This window comes from Monodelphis domestica, chromosome 2 (assembly GCF_027887165.1).
Source record: "Monodelphis domestica isolate mMonDom1 chromosome 2, mMonDom1.pri, whole genome shotgun sequence".
In the NCBI taxonomy this organism is placed as follows: Eukaryota; Metazoa; Chordata; class Mammalia; order Didelphimorphia; family Didelphidae; genus Monodelphis; species Monodelphis domestica.
Window position 1 is genome coordinate 54,496,595 of NC_077228.1, and position 16,416 is coordinate 54,513,010.

A 16,416-nucleotide genomic window follows, 5' to 3' on the forward strand; every position below is an offset into this window, starting at 1 on the left:
GCAGACAAACAAGAAAGAGTCCCTGCCAACTGGTGCTAGGAGCTTTTCTTCTGGCGGGGATAGGCAGGCAATGGGGATAGAATTTATCCTCAAGAACTCTAAAGATTATGGCTCTTAAATTACTCTATTACAAAAACGAATAATATGGAAATAGGATTTGAGTGATAATATTACGTTTAACTTAGTGAAATTGCTTGTCAGCTCCAGAGAGGGTAGGGAAAGGTGGAGGGAGACAACAAGAATCTTTTAACCATGGTGAATTAAAAAAAAAATAATAATAAAATGAAATTCAAACAAACGAACACAAAGAATATGGATCTTACCCAAATATGAAGATCCAGCTTAAATCAGATTTGTCCTTGCTCATCCTCTAGCTTTCCTGCTGTGTCTTCTCCAATAAGATTTCAACAGAGCATTCCATACAGCTGGATCACTTCACCTTTTTCTCTTCTGAATCCAATTTTTCCTGCCTACTGCAAATGCACTTAAAATAAAACGATGACCGAAAGAACTAAGGAACAAAATGCAAATGCCATTTTAGATCTACATATGCGCAGCTTTGGAAGGTTGCATACTGAATGTGCACACATAGAGCCTGATGAATCCATTCAATCAGTAAACATTTCGGTCAATCTATAAAATGTCAAGTACCTACTGTATGCCTTGTGCTGTGCTAAGCGGGTGATATAAACAAATTAATTGATTTTTTAAAGGCCAAGAAAAATCTCTAACAGTCTGATGAAGGAGACCACAAGCAAACAACTAAGTATAAACCAGCTGAGGAGTGATGGAGGGGCTTCTGGAGTCTTATTTTGGGATTGTTTAAGGGAAAGAGACAAGAGGGAAATATCTAAATATTTTAAGTTTATTGATAGGCAACGGGAGAGGAAGGAGGGTAACAAAGGAGAAGGAAAAGTTCTTAATCTTATCCCCAAACCTAAATTCCCTTAATACTATCCTAATGGCTAACTTATCTAGGCTAAATTAGTTAAGTCCCCCCCCCCCAACAGAACCTCACAAAACAGAGTCCAGTAAATGAGCCAAGATCCCAGAGATAAAGTCCAAAGTAGGTCCAGCAGAGAAGTGATGGTTCTTCTTTGGTCTTCAAGTCAAGCTGCCAGCAGCCAGTTCAAGCAGTTTTTCTCCTCTCAAGCTGGTATCTCAAAAAGGGACCAAAAAAAAAAAACTTGTAGAAAAATGGAAATCATAGCTACTCCAAAAGCTTCACCCAGAAGTTTGGTTTCAGTTGGGACCTTAGAATCTTGACCCAGGCTCTCATGTGATTCTGTGTCACATGTCCCTGTCAATCATTTTTGCAGCAAGGAGTCGTTGCTTACTACAGGAGGGAAGGGTTAATTTCCAAGCATTTCTGTAGAATTTGGAGATAATTGGGGGAGATACCTTGGTGGAGGAGAGTCAGTGTTTGTGTTAAAAACCAAATCAACTGTGTTTGAATTGTGATAGTTATCATAGCTCTTGGGAGATTCAACAGCCAAGTCCAACGGAGAGATCTCATACTCTACATCTTTTTGTCAACTGTGAGATGGTGAAGATGTCCTCTAATGCGGGTATAACTTGCAGAAGCCTGTCTGTGCCCTTTTAATGCAACAAAAGGTAGAGGAGCAAGTGAATTCGAAGCACGGTGAAAAACCAGAATAATGTTAAGGGGAAGAGAGTGATGGGAAATGATCTAGTAGTTGAGGAGGTGGAAAGCTTCAGATGATGACCCGGGATTCTGTAGGTGAAGCCAGAAGGTAATTTGCTAAAAAGGCCAATGAACTTGGCGTTTGTAAGTCCTAGATTCCAGACTTTCTTCACACACTTATTAGGTGCAGAAGTCTGACGCAAAGCAAAGGACCAGTCTCAGTATCATTTCCCTCATTTTCAAAGTGAGTGGTCCAGCTGAACGGAATGAAGACTCCTTGGCTTCTAATGACACTTCCAACTCTGAATCTCAAATCCTATAAGTGTGCCCTTGTAGCAAGCAAGTGACAGGGGAGCTGAGCTTGGAAGGCATCTTCGGAATTTTCCCATCTGAGTTGAAGGAGTGAGTGCAGTCTAGACTCAGACACAAGCAGAGCTCTTTGACTATGTTCGAGAAGCCCAGGTACCAATGTGGCCCAAGGAGAACTGATAACAAATAGAATCTGAAAGTGTAGGATGGAGAGGGATTGGGGGTGGGGGTGATGAATATCTTGGGGATGTCTGAATCACGATCCACTTAGGAAGAGAGTGGAGGGAACTGAGGTGATGCAGGATATCCTTAGTCTGGAACCGGATTTGACAAATAATTGTTTAGGAGAAAGGGTGATAAAAGTAAAGGGAAGAATCTATTAGCACTCTTTTGTAGTCTTCCTCGTTAGTATAGTGGTGAGTATCCCCGCCTGTCACGCGGGAGACCGGGGTTCAATTCCCCGACGGGGAGAATGCTGACACTTTTGCACACACCAGCAACTTTACTTCTATTGTTCAGGCTTCTTAGCTCAGGAGCCAAACTCTGCATTCAAAAAAATGCTTTTCAGTCCGTAGGGATCTATGAGAAAAAACACTATCTTTAAGCAGAGGACAACTGTGGGAGTAAAAACACCGAGGAAAGACAACTGCTTGACTACAGCTGTTGAGGGGATATGATTGAGGAGAGATGCTAAATGAGCACCCTAATGCAAACACCAGCAACCAGGAAATGGGTTCGGAGCAAAGACACAGGTGATACCAATGAATAATGTATGAAAATGACCAAATAAAATAATGTCTAAAAACTAAAGAAAAAAATGCTTTCGTGATATTGGGCGACGAAGAGCCACTGACAGCATCTTCTTTGGCCAGAGCCAAATTCAAGCTTCTTGGAAGCTCAAGCAAAAGTTACAGGCTCGTCTTGGCGGGACGGTGGGCTTTAGTCCACAATAAAAGGGACCTTACGTGTGCTCCGTCCTCCCGGAGCGTTCTTGGTACATTATACTAGAACCCCAACGAAAGCTGGCGGGCTTGACCAACTGCCTCCGGGGTGAGTGTGTTCTCTTTTCCACAGCCGCACCATTGACTTGGGCGACATCATTGACCCACTGCCTAGACTAAAAAGGTTGAAGGGTATGGTGCTGGGAGGTAGCGGGAAGCTAGAAGACTAGGTGCTGGGACTGCCCGGGTAAGGCAGTGAGAGATGCGACTGAGCTGGGGTAGCATCAGGTAGAGTATCTGGCAGAGGTGGTAGGAAGCGTCTAGTGGGCTGAAGGTTGTGGGCAAGGAGAGCGACTAGCAAGGGGCCAGGCTCGAATGTGGACTGGGACGGAGAGCGAATGCTGCTACGGGCGGAGCTCTTGTTCCGGCCCTCAGCTGGCCAACGAGCTGGAGAGACCCCAGACTCTCCCTGGGGTTTTGACTGAGAAAGAGAAGCAAACCAACGGGCATTGGTGGTATAGTGGTGAACATAGCTGCCTTCCAAGCAGTTGACCCGGGTTCGATTCCCGGCCAATGCAGCACTTTTTACACCCCTCTCTCCCTTCGCCACACAGCCTTCTCTGTCACTCTGCAGTCTCCTTACCCACACGAAGGAAGACTCTTTTCCAGCGCCCGCCCTGGGTTACGTCCCTCTCTTGATTTCGCGTCTCGTGGGATCCCTCTGGCTCTGTTCCCCAATCCCGGCGAGAATGGTGCGCTACATCTTTCCTCTCACAACCCAGTCAATCTTTTACTTTGTCCCAGTCATGCTAGATCTCAAACCACAAATACCACCTCACTTTCACCACACTTCAGGTCGACTCATTTCACTTCAATCACTTTTTTAAAATTTCTAAATTGTATTTAATTGATTAAATTGGAGTATTTTTCCAGCATTACAAAAATCATGGTCAAGACCTATTTCCATATTATTGATATTTGCACTTGGGTGATCATTTAGGGTTTATAACTCCAGTCATATCCCCATTGACCCATGTGATCAAGCAATTGTTTTTCTTTTGTGTTTCTACTCCCACTGATCTTCCTCTGGATATGAATAGCCTTCATTCTCATAAGTCCTTCAGGATTGTCCTGGATCATTGCACTGCTGCTGGTAAAGAAGTCCATTATGTTCATCAATCACTTTTTTTATTCACTTCAATCCACTTTCGCTGAACATCAATGGAGTACCTAATAGATACATACAAGATACGGTCTTAAAGGTCTACATCTTTGGGAGGGAAACAGAAAAGAACCTCTACTTATACATCTCAGTAGCTTTTATTTTGGAGGGAACCAACTTATTCTTACGCTCTCCAAAGGATCCGTCTCTCACCCATCAGGACATTCCCTCCAAAGATGGAGATCCAACTGAAGCCAGGCCTGCCCATCCTCTGGCATTCCTGTCCATAACTTCCATGAAGACTTTAACAGAGGCATTAATCAGGAGGCTAAGCAAATGTCCAGCTTTGAGGTGATGAGAATCTGCATTGAGATGGCAGCTATTTCACTAAGAAAAGGAAGCATGCTGGAGAAATGTTGGGAAGGTAGAAATTACTAGATTCCATTATTATTGGGGCAATAAAAAGTGAAAAGTCTAGAATTACACCTCGATTGTCAACCTGGGAATCTGGGACAGTGGTGATATCTTCCACGATTAGAGAAAGGGGAAAAATAATTAGATCAGTTTGGGGTATAGTGAGTTTAGGATGTTTGTGGGATGTCTAATTAGAAAATGTCTAATAAGATATTTGGAACTAAGATACTGGAGGTTAGGATGGAGGTAGGTGCTGCATAAGAAAATCTAAAAGACATGTCCAAATGAATGAAACTTGACTGAAGAGGGTGCTGGTCTTGAAGGCTTGTAACATGGGACAGGACAGTGGGTGTTGCCTAATATCTTCACCATGTCCCCCTAGAGAGTTTAATTTGAAGTCACACTCTCCATAATGAAGAAAAGTAAGACAATTTGGGGGAGGGATACTTTCTCCTTTGGTTACATCCAGGAGAGTGAAGCTGTCAACTGAGAAAACCTAGCCTTCAAATCAAGAGGAGTCCTTGTTGAGTTAAAAGAAGCAAAGAGATCATTAAAAGGGAAATTGTGGGACATGCATGTGAGAGGAACCAAAGTACTGAGTACAACAGGGCTCTCAAACTAAGAGGCTCAGGATGATTTAATCTTACAGATCATGAGAAGTGATTTGGAGAAGAGTTGGGACTGAAGAATGGTCAGTTTCTTGGAAAGACAGGTGGAGCACACAAGCTGGATATTTCAAGATGTTTGGTAACAATGGCCAACCTTGAGGTTGGTTTGAGCAGAATTTGTGATGTATAGCTCAGCAAGGTCAGTCAGCACACACTGAAGGCAGGTGCCAGTGAATAAGACTTCTGCCTCACTGCAGGCTCCTGATTTGTTCTTTACTGCAAACAGGCCGATTATATGTCCAGTGCATCTTTATAGAAAGTTGTCTTATGGAAACAGACATTCTTTTCAAGGCTACTTTGATGCTCCCCTCTTTTGGCCAAGGTGGCCATAGAGCACAGGGTGACATATTTTGTTGAAACACAATTAAAAAAAAAAAAAACCAACATATCTCCAGAACAGCAGTTACAGATCTCCCAGCAATATGTCAAGAGCAGACAGCAAAGGAGGAAAGATAAAAAGACAATAATCAGAGACACTCTCCCCAAAAGTGACTATTTTGTCATCAGGGGTGCCATGTAAGCCCGTGTCTAGAGCCTTGGGAGGGCAGTCACCTCCAGATGCCTGCTTTTGGGCCCAGTTTTGAAGGTCCACTCTGGGAAAGGAGGCTCAGGCTGAGGACCAAAACTCTTCCTTGAAGCTCTCCCTAGAGCTTCAAGAGTTTTACTTGCCCTTGGGCAAGTGTACCAGGAGACAGCAGCATCCTGTTGGGAAGTCTCTGCTAGATCTTTGGAAAGCAATATCAATATTAATTTGGAAAGCAATATCAATATCAAAAATAACCTTTGAAAGCAATATCAATCTTTTCTTTCTACCCATTTACTTTCAGTGCATCAAAATTGTAACTTTGGATTACAATTTATAGGAACAATTTTTAAGTAAGGAATAGAGTCTGTTCTGTAATAATGCTATGAAGACAACAGGAATTCAGTCAATGTTATCAAATAAATAAATAAATAACATATAATAAGAATATCTGGTTTATGTGCTGATAGGGACTTGATAGGGAAAGATCATCAATTTTCCCTTTGTAATTGTTATTTTGAAATTTGGAAGTCTTTTAGGGCATTAGGAAATTAATCCTTAAATCTAAAGGACAATAATATTTTGTGGGGAGATGCAGAATGTTGGGGGTTTTTTTGTAAGTCTTCATTCTACCAGAAGTAAATTGTAAAATGAAATGTGGAGGGGGAAGGGAAAGAAATCCTTAGATAAAAGATGCCTTTCAAAAATAAACTTGTTAAAAAAACAAGTAGAAAAAGGATTTAAAGAGTTAAAACAATACCTAAAATTGTTTCCTATGATTCCTGAGGGAGTTATTTGACTCAAAAACTGGTTTTGGAAGAAAAGAAGCAAATCCCTTTTCCCCATCATTCAGTCTAGGTTCAAACAATGCAAATAGGCTTTCTCCTAATTCCCATTATTAAATAAACTTTTCTCACAAGATAGAGTTTTAACTAGTTCCACAATTAAATAGAAAGGAAACTAAGGTAACCAGATTAAATCCCAAGGTGGAGTGTGGTTCACTAATTCCCATAATTAGCTGCCTGCTGTCCTAATCCTCTAAATTCATTACAATTTTCCCTTTTTTAGATTTGGGAAGTGCCCACAGATCACTTATCTATAAACTGAATCTATAAGTTTATCCCTCACCCCATATCTAATTATCAGAATTACATAAATTAGGTTATAGATGTAACTATTTAGAGGGTTTACAATGAACTACTTTTAAGAAAAAAAGATTTATTTCACACACAAAAATAAACACAAATGTAAACTAGATGTTGCTTGCAACCACTTGTTACTATTTTCATGAGTGGACATCTGAGAAGGACATTGGAAACTGAGGAAAAATGGGTAAATAAGAGACAGAGACAGAGACAGAGACAGAGAAAGGAAAGACTCAGGGACAAGGAGTTAAAAATCATGGGCTCTATCAGTCGTGCTCCTCTGATGGTATTGAGAGAGAGGATGCTACACATGTTCTCAAATTTTTACTGAAGAATAGTGGGAGGTAGCTAATGAACATGTGACATGAAATAGGTTTTAACATTGGTTCAATTTACAATCATGTAATCATAGAGGAGGAGGTTAATCAAACATGTGACTTGGTAAGAACTGTGGTCTAACAATGAGGTAGCTAATACCCTGTGGCAGCTGCCGCCCTGCCCAGGAATTCTTTTGACCTTTGGACTGAAGATTTGGAAATACAATGATCAATAAGTAACATGACCATGTGTCTGGCATATGAGTACTTAGGTTACAATATCAATACATCAATAATACTTTCAATATGAGAATATACCTGGGATGCTACTTAAACATAAACTCCATGAAACAAAAGACCAAATCAATATAATAACGATCGATTTTAACATCAACATTATCGAGTCTCCTTGTAATAAATCACTACTAAAATCCATTTAATTGACATAAAGGTCAGTGATAAGTAGAATTGGATTTCTAAATCTAACTCTTTACAAGCCAACTGAGGGAGGAAGGAGGAGGGGTAAGAGTAGGTCTTATTCTTTGCAATGGTCTAGAGCGTTTTCACCACAGTGGCTCAGCTTCAATTCCCTGTCAGGGAAGATTGCTTTTATGCAGGCTCAACAATCTAAAATTCAGTGCAGGTACCCCTGCCCTGCAGCCTGCCCCAGCTGCAAATGGTTCCCACTCCGTGCTGCCATTCACAATTGCTTCATCTGCTCTGGGCGCTAGCCAAGTACCTAGTGGGGAAGGGAAGCAGAGCAAACTCCAGTCGAGTCTCACAAACTGGTGATAGAAGGACGGAGTTAGGCAAGGCAGGGATAAGGGCCCGTAGCGGTAGACAAAGCAGAATAAAGTGGGCAAGAACTTTTTATCAGAATCCTTGTCCTCTAGATGTCTATAAAGGAGGGTTTTCCCCCACGTCCAAGACAGTAAAAGCAGGTCTTCTCTGGACGCTGCAAAGGAGAAAGGATAGGGTGGCAAGGTTTGGGGGGGGGGGGGGGGTAAAAGGTGAGAATGTCGTTCGTGGTGCTCTTTCCTGGAGATACATATGACCTCTGGAGATACGGCCCAAAAGGCGGAAAGGGACAGCCATAAACAGTAAAGTGCTTATATTAAAAGACTGCCGTTGCATGGGCCGGGAATCGAACCCGGGCCTCCCGCGTGGCAGGCGAGAATTCTACCACTGAACCACCCATGCAAAGAGCCCCTAACATTTTTCAGTTCTGTCTCTGATTTTTGCGAACACATGGAGACACTTCTGGTAGGTCATGATCTGAGCTCGAAATTTGATAGTTCATGTTCTCACCTTAACCTAAGATTTTGTCATCTTTCTTCATTACCTCTTCCTTCTCCCTCCCAAATTTTCCTCTTTTTCCTTTTCATCTTTCTCCTCTTACGGAGTACTCCCTCCTTTTCTCCTTCTGTATTGTCCTCATTCTCCCCCTCCTCCTCTTCGCCCTCATTCTTTTTCCTCTTCACTTACACCTTCTGTTCCCCTTCTACTGCTACTACACCACCTCCTCCGGGAAGGCCTTATGATTAAGCTAAAGCTAAGTGTCTGAGGCGATATTGTCGAGGACGTTCGAAAGTCCCCGCTGTCCATGTGTGCTTCTCTTGCAACATACTCTCCGCAAAAATCCATTTTGGTCCTCAGATGGGTCACTGTTACGGCGGACACCTTTCAGCTACACGCATACACTCAGAAGCTCCGCCAAAGAAAGTCAGCAACTGGAGAGGAGTCGGTATCCGTGGCCCAAGTCCTGGAATGGTCCTTAGCTTTTCCTGGCGTAGCGTTTAGGTAGCCAGAGAACCGTGGGACCATAGCGAAAGGTAAAAAAAAATTCGTCTGTCAGAAGTGGGATTCGAACCCACGCCTCCAGGGGAGACTGCGACCTGAACGCAGCGCCTTAGACCACTCGGCCATCCTGACTGAGCTGCGAGAGACCCTCTCGCTGCACTCTGGTAACCTAAGTCCTGACATAGTCAGTTTGCCTTACCCGGATTCTTTCATCTGCTCTAACTTCTCATTCTAGCACTCGCACTGACAACCCACCTATCCGGAGCCATCCTTCTGCACACGTTACGCGCGTTTGCCGCCCATCTCTCAACAAACACCCTCCGGTGGAGCTCAGGGACCTCCACTGCAACAAACTACTGTCATCTGAGCCGACCCCTCGCGAGCCTCCCGCTCCCCGGACCATCCCTAACTGTGTCCAAGATTCTCCTTCCTCTTTCTCATTGAGGAACACACTCACCTCACACCGGAGGACATTCTTTCTAAGACCTAACTCTTTCCAACAGACTAATGTCTCGAGAGTCTGCTGGAAGGAAACAATGCTTTCCTCCAAACTGGGGCAGAGACTGCGAGGAGGGAAGCGGAGGCTGACCCCTAGGCGCCAGTGGAGGAAGTGCCAGCCTAGAGGCCTTCAGAAGCCAGGAAATGGAGACTTGATCTCACGCTGCGTCCAAACTCCTGAGGAAAAATCCAAATTTGCCAAAGCAGGAGTGCCTCTGGGGAGCACCGGGCTAGCTGTGACCACGGGACACTGGGGAATTGGGTGTACAAGCATCATGTCTACTGTGAGCCCTGGGAAGCAAAGTTCAGAGAGGATTTCCATTCTGGAAGAGAGCGCTGGGGGAGAGCACTCCAAAAAGAGTAGAGGACTGGCGAGTAAGAATGGGTTTGACACCGAACAGGGACCAGATGAGCAATACAGCAGGAGGAAAATGGGTAGGAGGGAAGAGACCGACTCCAAGGAGGTGCCGATGCGGTCCCTGAGCAATCAGTTGTTCTGACATCAATTCATCCCATCACCCACCAACTTCCAGGATCAGCTCCCTCACCACAGCGCTCCTCAGACCAATCTCTCCCCTCGCCGCCATTGTCCCCTCCTCCTCCTGCTTTATTCCCTCCTTCTGCTCTCCAGTCCTCCATTTCAGCTCTTTAGGGGCTCCCTCTTCATCGAGAGTAACCGTCAGCTTTCTAGAGAAAGCCTCGTGAAAGGAGGAGGATTTATTTCATTCTAGTATCCCTGAACGTGGTTAATTTTTTAAAGCATATCGATAGCTCTGTTTAAATGTCATTCGTTTCGTTAGTAACGTATTACATTTCATTTTATTCACTTTAAATCCTGAAGAGTCCATAGGCTGCTGGAGCCTTTCAGAGGTGTCATACACGAACCAAGACACACGCTAACTCACGCTAAGTTGCAAGCTTTCTTCTCGCGGGAAGCAGTCTCTTTTAATTGCGGGGAAGACTGTAAGTCTTGTAGAGCACTGGACGAAAGGTAGGGATAGCTGCAGAGGTGGCGGGAGGGTAGGACAAGAAAGCCAGAGTGGTTTGTTCTGGTGAGGGAGAAAGGGCCTTTTGCAGTTTGTTAAGCTCCAGTGTCGGAGGTGTTGAGGCCCCAAACCAGGGGGAGGGATGCATGTCTCTCGGTCTCTCTGTGTGTTGGAAGCCAGACATAGGACTGAAAAAATGCTTCTTCTTGTCTTCCTCGTTAGTATAGTGGTGAGTATCCCCGCCTGTCACGCGGGAGACGGCCCCGACAGGAAGACCGTTACACTTTTTCACTCTCTATCCAAACCCGTTTCTTTCTCCAGGCTGCCACTCCGGGACGCCGAAGTCTTTCCAAACACAAAAGATGCCATTAGAGTGCTGGGCCCTTCAGTGCCACATGTAGCACTTTCCCAAAGTCAGTGCCATACAGAAGTCATTAGGAAACTTACCCCTTGCACCTTGCTCAGTTCCCACTCCCCCCCCCCCCCAGTCTCCCACAAGCCGAAACTCCCCCAACCTCAGGAGCCCAAGGGTTGGGCATTCATAGGAACAGGCTGCTTGGTTCCCATTGCCCAATCCGTGGTCTCTATACAAAAAAGCAAGCCACAGCACAGAGCCGAGACTCAGTGTCCGACCTCAGCAGGGGAAGTCTTGGAGATGCGCACAGAGTAAGCCTATTCTAGCTGGAGAGGGGCCGGCAGCTGCCTAAGCCCAGCCAGGAACCGGTCTAGGGCCAGGGCGCCTCAGCTTCTACGTCCAAGGAGTTTACTCACTGTCGTGAATTCACGCGCTCTTGCCTGCAAGTGGCACGCAGCCTACAGCCCCAGAACAGCAATGCCACTCAAAAGGAAAAGTGCGCCGACACAACCCTACCTGAAAGTGGCCTCAAGAGAACTCCATGGTAGGGACTAGGGAAGGGCTGCGAGTGTGTGGGAAAGGACCATACGTATAAGATTCGGGTAGGGCACGAGAGAGACGAGATGTGACAATCCAACTGACAGGCTGTAGGCTAATTCTGGAACGGTCGTTGGCTTTGTTATACAACACAAGAAACCCAGTCTTGACCCATTCCCAACGGACCCCACAGAAAGCCGGTGGGCTTGAGTTGGACTGTTTGTGGGATATATGCGGAAGCCCCTTCTCCTCAGCCTTGTTGCTGGATCGATGTTTGGCCTCCTAGACCGGATTCTCAATTGCGGATTGGGGGCTATGGTGGTGCGGCGCGGGAAGCCAGCAGTTGAAGGGTTGGGAAGAAAACTGGGTGAGATGTAGCTGAGCGGTGGCAAAGCCAGGCGGCGTCCCTGGCAGAAGTAACGAGAGCAAGGGAGAATCTGAAAGGTGCAGTCAACTGGCAAGAGGCTGGGGTCCGGGAAAGATAGGGATGGGAGTTTGGGATTCGACTGCCTATGTAGGTTCTTTGTTCAGAGGGGACAAGGAGGTGGTCTCCTTTAAGAGAATGGGCCGTTGTGGGAGAGAAGCAGCAGGGTATGTGAGTTTGATTGGCAGTGACAGTTGAGGTACAAGCGAAAGTGATCCAGGGGGGGAGGCCAGAAATAGATTCAGTGGAACACCGGAACAATGTAGACGGTCACTATTGTACTGAGTGAGGAAGTAAAGAAGTTGCGCGTGTGTTCCCTGGTGGTCTAGTGGTTAGGATTCGGCGCTCTCACCGCCGCGGCCCGGGTTCGATTCCCGGTCAGGGAACGTTATTTTTTGCACTTGGTGTAAATTTTTGGTGATGATCAACGTCATCGAGAATAGCAAATTCATTTCCGCTGAATTATCTTGCCAAGTTCCCAGTGGAAAGGAAACCGGAGTAGAACAACGCCAGTCCCAAGTATTGTAGTTCGGTTAGCCCAAATCTTTCGATTGACAAACAGGGTTCCAAGTTCCTTCGTGGAAGGTGAAGCAGAAAAAGGGTGGACGAGAATAACTTTTTGCCCTTCGATACAGCAATACCACTACTAGGTATGTATCCCAAAGAGATTTTTTTTCATTTTTTTTTATTTGAGCATTTCCAAACATTACTCACTGGAGACAAAGATCAGTTTCTTCCTCCCCCCAACCCCCCCCCCCCCCATCTCTCCCATAGCTGACGCGCTATTCCACTGGGTATCACATGTGTTCTTGATTCGAACCCATTTCCATGTTGTTGGTATTTGCATTAGAGTGTTCATTTAGAGTCTCTCCTTAGACATGTCCCCTCAACCCCTGTAGTCAAGCAGTTGCTTTTCCTCGGTGTTTTTACTCCCACAGTTTGTCCTCTGCTTGTGGATAGTGTTACAAAAGCAATGTAACTAAAATCAGAAGGGAAGCAACAAATTGGGAAACAATCTTCATAAAAACCTCTGACAAAGGTTTAATTACTCAAATTTACAAAGAGCTACATCAATTGTACAAAACAATCAAGCCATTCTCCAATTGATAAATGGGCAAGGGACATGAACAGGCAGTTTTCAGACAAAGAAATCAATACTACTAATAAGCACATGAAAAAAATGTTCTAAATCTCTTATAATCAGAGAGATGCAAATCAAAACAACTCTGAGGTATCACCTCACACCTAGCAGATTGGCTAACATGATAGCAAAGGAAAGTGGCAAGAGGGGATGTGGCAAAGTAGGGACATTAATTCATTGTTGGTGGAGTTGTGAATTGATCCCACCATTCTGGAGGGACTATGCCCAAAGAGCGCTAAGAGACTGTCTGCCCTTTGATCCAGCCATAGCACTGCTGGGTTTATACCCCAAAGAGATAATAAGGAAAAGACTTGTACAAGAATATTCATAGCTGTGCTCTTTGTGGCGGCCAAAAATTGGAAAATGAGGGGATGCCCTTCAATTGGAGAATGGCTAAACAAATCGTGGTATATGTTGGTGATGGAATACTATTGTGCTAAAACGAATAATAAAGTGGAGGAATTCCATGGAGACTGGAACAACATCCAGGAAGTGAGGCAGAGCAAGAGGAGCAGAACCAGGAAAACATTGTACACAGAGACTGATACACTCTGGTACAATCGAACATAATGGACTTCTCCATTAGTGTCAATACAATGTCCCTGAACAATCTGCAGGGATCTAGGAGAAAAACACTATCCAAAGAGATTTTTTAAAAGGAGAAAGACCTGTTACTACAAAAGTATTTATTGGAGCTATTTTTTTTTTACTTCTTACTATTTCTTTTTAAAATTTTATTAGTTTTGTCTTTATAAATATTTCAAGATTATTTTCTCATATGAGACATCTCTAGTAACAAAGCAAAAATTATGTAAAATTAATAATAGTGTTCACATCTGAAAGAACATGTAATATTTTACACCTCTATTATCTCTTTACTTTTTTTTTTTACCAATTACATGTAATAAATTTTCCAAAGTTATATGATCCAAATTGTCTCTCTCCTTTCTTCCCTCCTCACTCCCGAAGATGGCAAGCAATTCAATCTGGGCTATACATATATTATCAGGCAAAACATGTTTCCATATTGTTCATTTTTTTGAGTAACTAATCCTATAAAACCCAAACCTCAAAATATATACCCAAATAAACAAGGGGGAAATAATATGCTTTCTTTTTTTTTTAATTTCTGAAGCATTTATTAAGCATTTACTGCATGCAAAGCACTGGAGATACAAACAGAAAAAGTAAAATGAAAGTAAAAAGAAAAAAGTACATGATTTCAAGGATCTCTCTTTGTAATGAAGGAAGACAATATAAAATGGAAGATTTCCCCTATAAGTAAAATGGAAAGGTCTCAGAGTCCATAGGGTGCAATGGCAAGTTTTATTTAAACTCAGTTCTGTTAGATTTAAAATGGTTGAGGTCTTAAACTGTAGTGATTAAAATAGTGGAAGATATAAATTGTGATAGATATAAGAGAGGGTTTAACCGCAGAAATATGTTTCACTACTGTATCTTGGTTTTTAAATCAAATATAAGGTGGTCACCAGGGAAATATTCCCAATTATTCAAATACCAAGTCAACTGGGGGTTTATAGAGATTTTAATTAATACAAATGTGGAATTAAAGAAAAGAGAGAAAAAGGAAATAAGTATGAAGGGCCTTAAGCCAACATGGCCTAGACCTGAGTCTTAAGAGAGAGAGATCAGTCAGTCAGTCAGTCTTTTAACACTCACCACAAGGTCTGTCTAAGCAAGGATTCTAGTGACACCAGGCCAGCTCCATCTCAGCTGACTTCACCAGAGAGAGTTCCAAAGGGCCTCTCTCCAGAGCCTCCAGAGGGACAGAGTCCCCTCAGAGGAGCTCCAGCGATATCTCCTTAGAGATTGTCCTCCAAGAGCTTCCCTTCTCCAGAGCCTCTCTCAAGAGATTCTTCCCAAGCGATCCTCATCAGAGATCCTCATCAGAGATCCTCCAAAAGGATCCCTTCCAAAAGGATTTTTTCTCCTCAAGAGATTCTGCTTCTTATATAGGAGGTTTTTCTCCTATGTCACCTCCCCTAAGTCCTTACATCTACCAATCACTGTAGACGTTTTCCAAAGGACTGCCCATCTGAATTCTTGCTAAGTCAACAAATCTCCTCAGTAAATCTGAACCAGTGAAAACACAGCTGAGTCAACTAATCTCATTAAGAGAAGACTTGCCCCACCCTTTTAGGTACCTAGCATCTCATTGTATCAATTCTAAAAAACAGGCATGGCTCAAAGAACTCCTTGCCTTATTATAAGCATGGATCCAAGTACTTTCTTTGTTTAGCAAGTTTTCTCCCCTAAAGCAGTCTTAAGTAAGGGTGGAGTAGAGGTCCTCCCATAGCAAGGAGTTTTCTCATCAAAATGGGGAATGTTCCCAGTCTAATGGGGAAATTTTTAACATTCACAAGTCTGAGAAATTTCAAGGTTTACAGTTCCACAATAAAATTATATCAATTTCTGGTGCCCAGCTATTTGACAGTGCCAGAGACTAGGGGAAAAAGGACTTCCCTTTCTGAATCTTTGGGAGCTTTGACAGTGGCACTTGTAGGAATAGTTGCCAAGCTGCATCTCAACCAGAACTGCTTCCCAGGATGATGACTGAAACTGGATTAGAAGCATTGCTATAGACTTGGAAATATGCTCAGGGTACAAAAACATTAGAATTGAGGCCTGTCCTCAAGGAGCTTATTACCTGGTTGAAGATAATATAACTAACAAATATTAAATGGTTCTTTATCAAATACTGAACTGACTGCATGAGATGGGCTTCATATCCACAAAATTAGAGTTGTTAGGGACTTTTGTTACCATCTAGTATAAAACATACCCAAAAGAATTCCCAGAACAGTATTCCTAAAGATTTCTAGCCTGTGTCTGAGAACTTCTTTTTTTAATTAAAAATTTTTTTTATTGATTAATTAATTTAGAATATTTTTCCATGGTTACATGATTCATATTCTTCTCCCACACCTCCCTCACTCCTCCCAGAACCAAGGAGCAATTCCACTGGGTTTTACATGTATTATTGCTCAAAACCTATTTCCATTTTAGTCATATTTGCAATATTGTGATATTTTTCTGTGTTTCTGCTCCCACAGTTCTTTCTCTGACTATGGATAGCCTTCTTTCTCATAAGATCCTCTGGATCGTCCTTGATCATTGCTTTGCTACTAGTAGAAAAGTCCATTACATTCGATTGTGCCAAAGTGTATCAGTTTCTGTGTACAATGTTCTTCTGGTTCTACTCCTTTCATTCTGCATCAATTCCTGGAGATCATTCCAGTTCACATGGAAATCCTCCTGTTCATTATTCCTTTGAACACAATAGTACTTCATCACCAACAAATACCGAAATTTGTTCAGCCATTCCCTAATTGAGGGACGCCTTTTTATTTTCCAGGTTTGTTTGTTTGTTTTTCCACTACAAAGAGCAGGGCTGGAGTATTTTTGTTCAAGAATTTTTCCTTATTATCTTTTGGGGGTTCAAACCCAGAAGTGGTATGGCTGGATCAAAGGGCAGGCAGTCTTTTAAAGCTCTTTCTGCATAATTCTAAATTGCCTTCCAGGATGGTTGG

The 16,416-nt window shown here is 43.3% G+C and overlaps 5 non-coding genes across 5 annotated transcripts; 3 read left to right on the forward strand and 2 right to left on the reverse strand.

Annotated features, from left to right (window-relative positions):
* Window positions 1-2,353: 2,353 nt before the first annotated feature.
* On the forward strand, window positions 2,354-2,425 carry TRNAD-GUC (transfer RNA aspartic acid (anticodon GUC)). The gene has a single exon. It is a non-coding gene; the product is annotated as a tRNA-Asp (tRNA).
* Window positions 2,426-3,401: 976 nt separating this feature from the next.
* Window positions 3,402-3,473, forward strand: TRNAG-UCC (transfer RNA glycine (anticodon UCC)). The gene has a single exon. It is a non-coding gene; the product is annotated as a tRNA-Gly (tRNA).
* Window positions 3,474-8,253: 4,780 nt separating this feature from the next.
* TRNAG-GCC (transfer RNA glycine (anticodon GCC)) lies at window positions 8,254-8,324 on the reverse strand. Its single transcript has one exon. It is a non-coding gene; the product is annotated as a tRNA-Gly (tRNA).
* A 649-nt stretch (window positions 8,325-8,973) lies between these two features.
* Window positions 8,974-9,056, reverse strand: TRNAL-CAG (transfer RNA leucine (anticodon CAG)). Its single transcript has one exon. It is a non-coding gene; the product is annotated as a tRNA-Leu (tRNA).
* Window positions 9,057-12,038: 2,982 nt separating this feature from the next.
* Window positions 12,039-12,110, forward strand: TRNAE-CUC (transfer RNA glutamic acid (anticodon CUC)). The gene has a single exon. It is a non-coding gene; the product is annotated as a tRNA-Glu (tRNA).
* The last annotated feature ends 4,306 nt before the right edge of the window (window positions 12,111-16,416 follow it).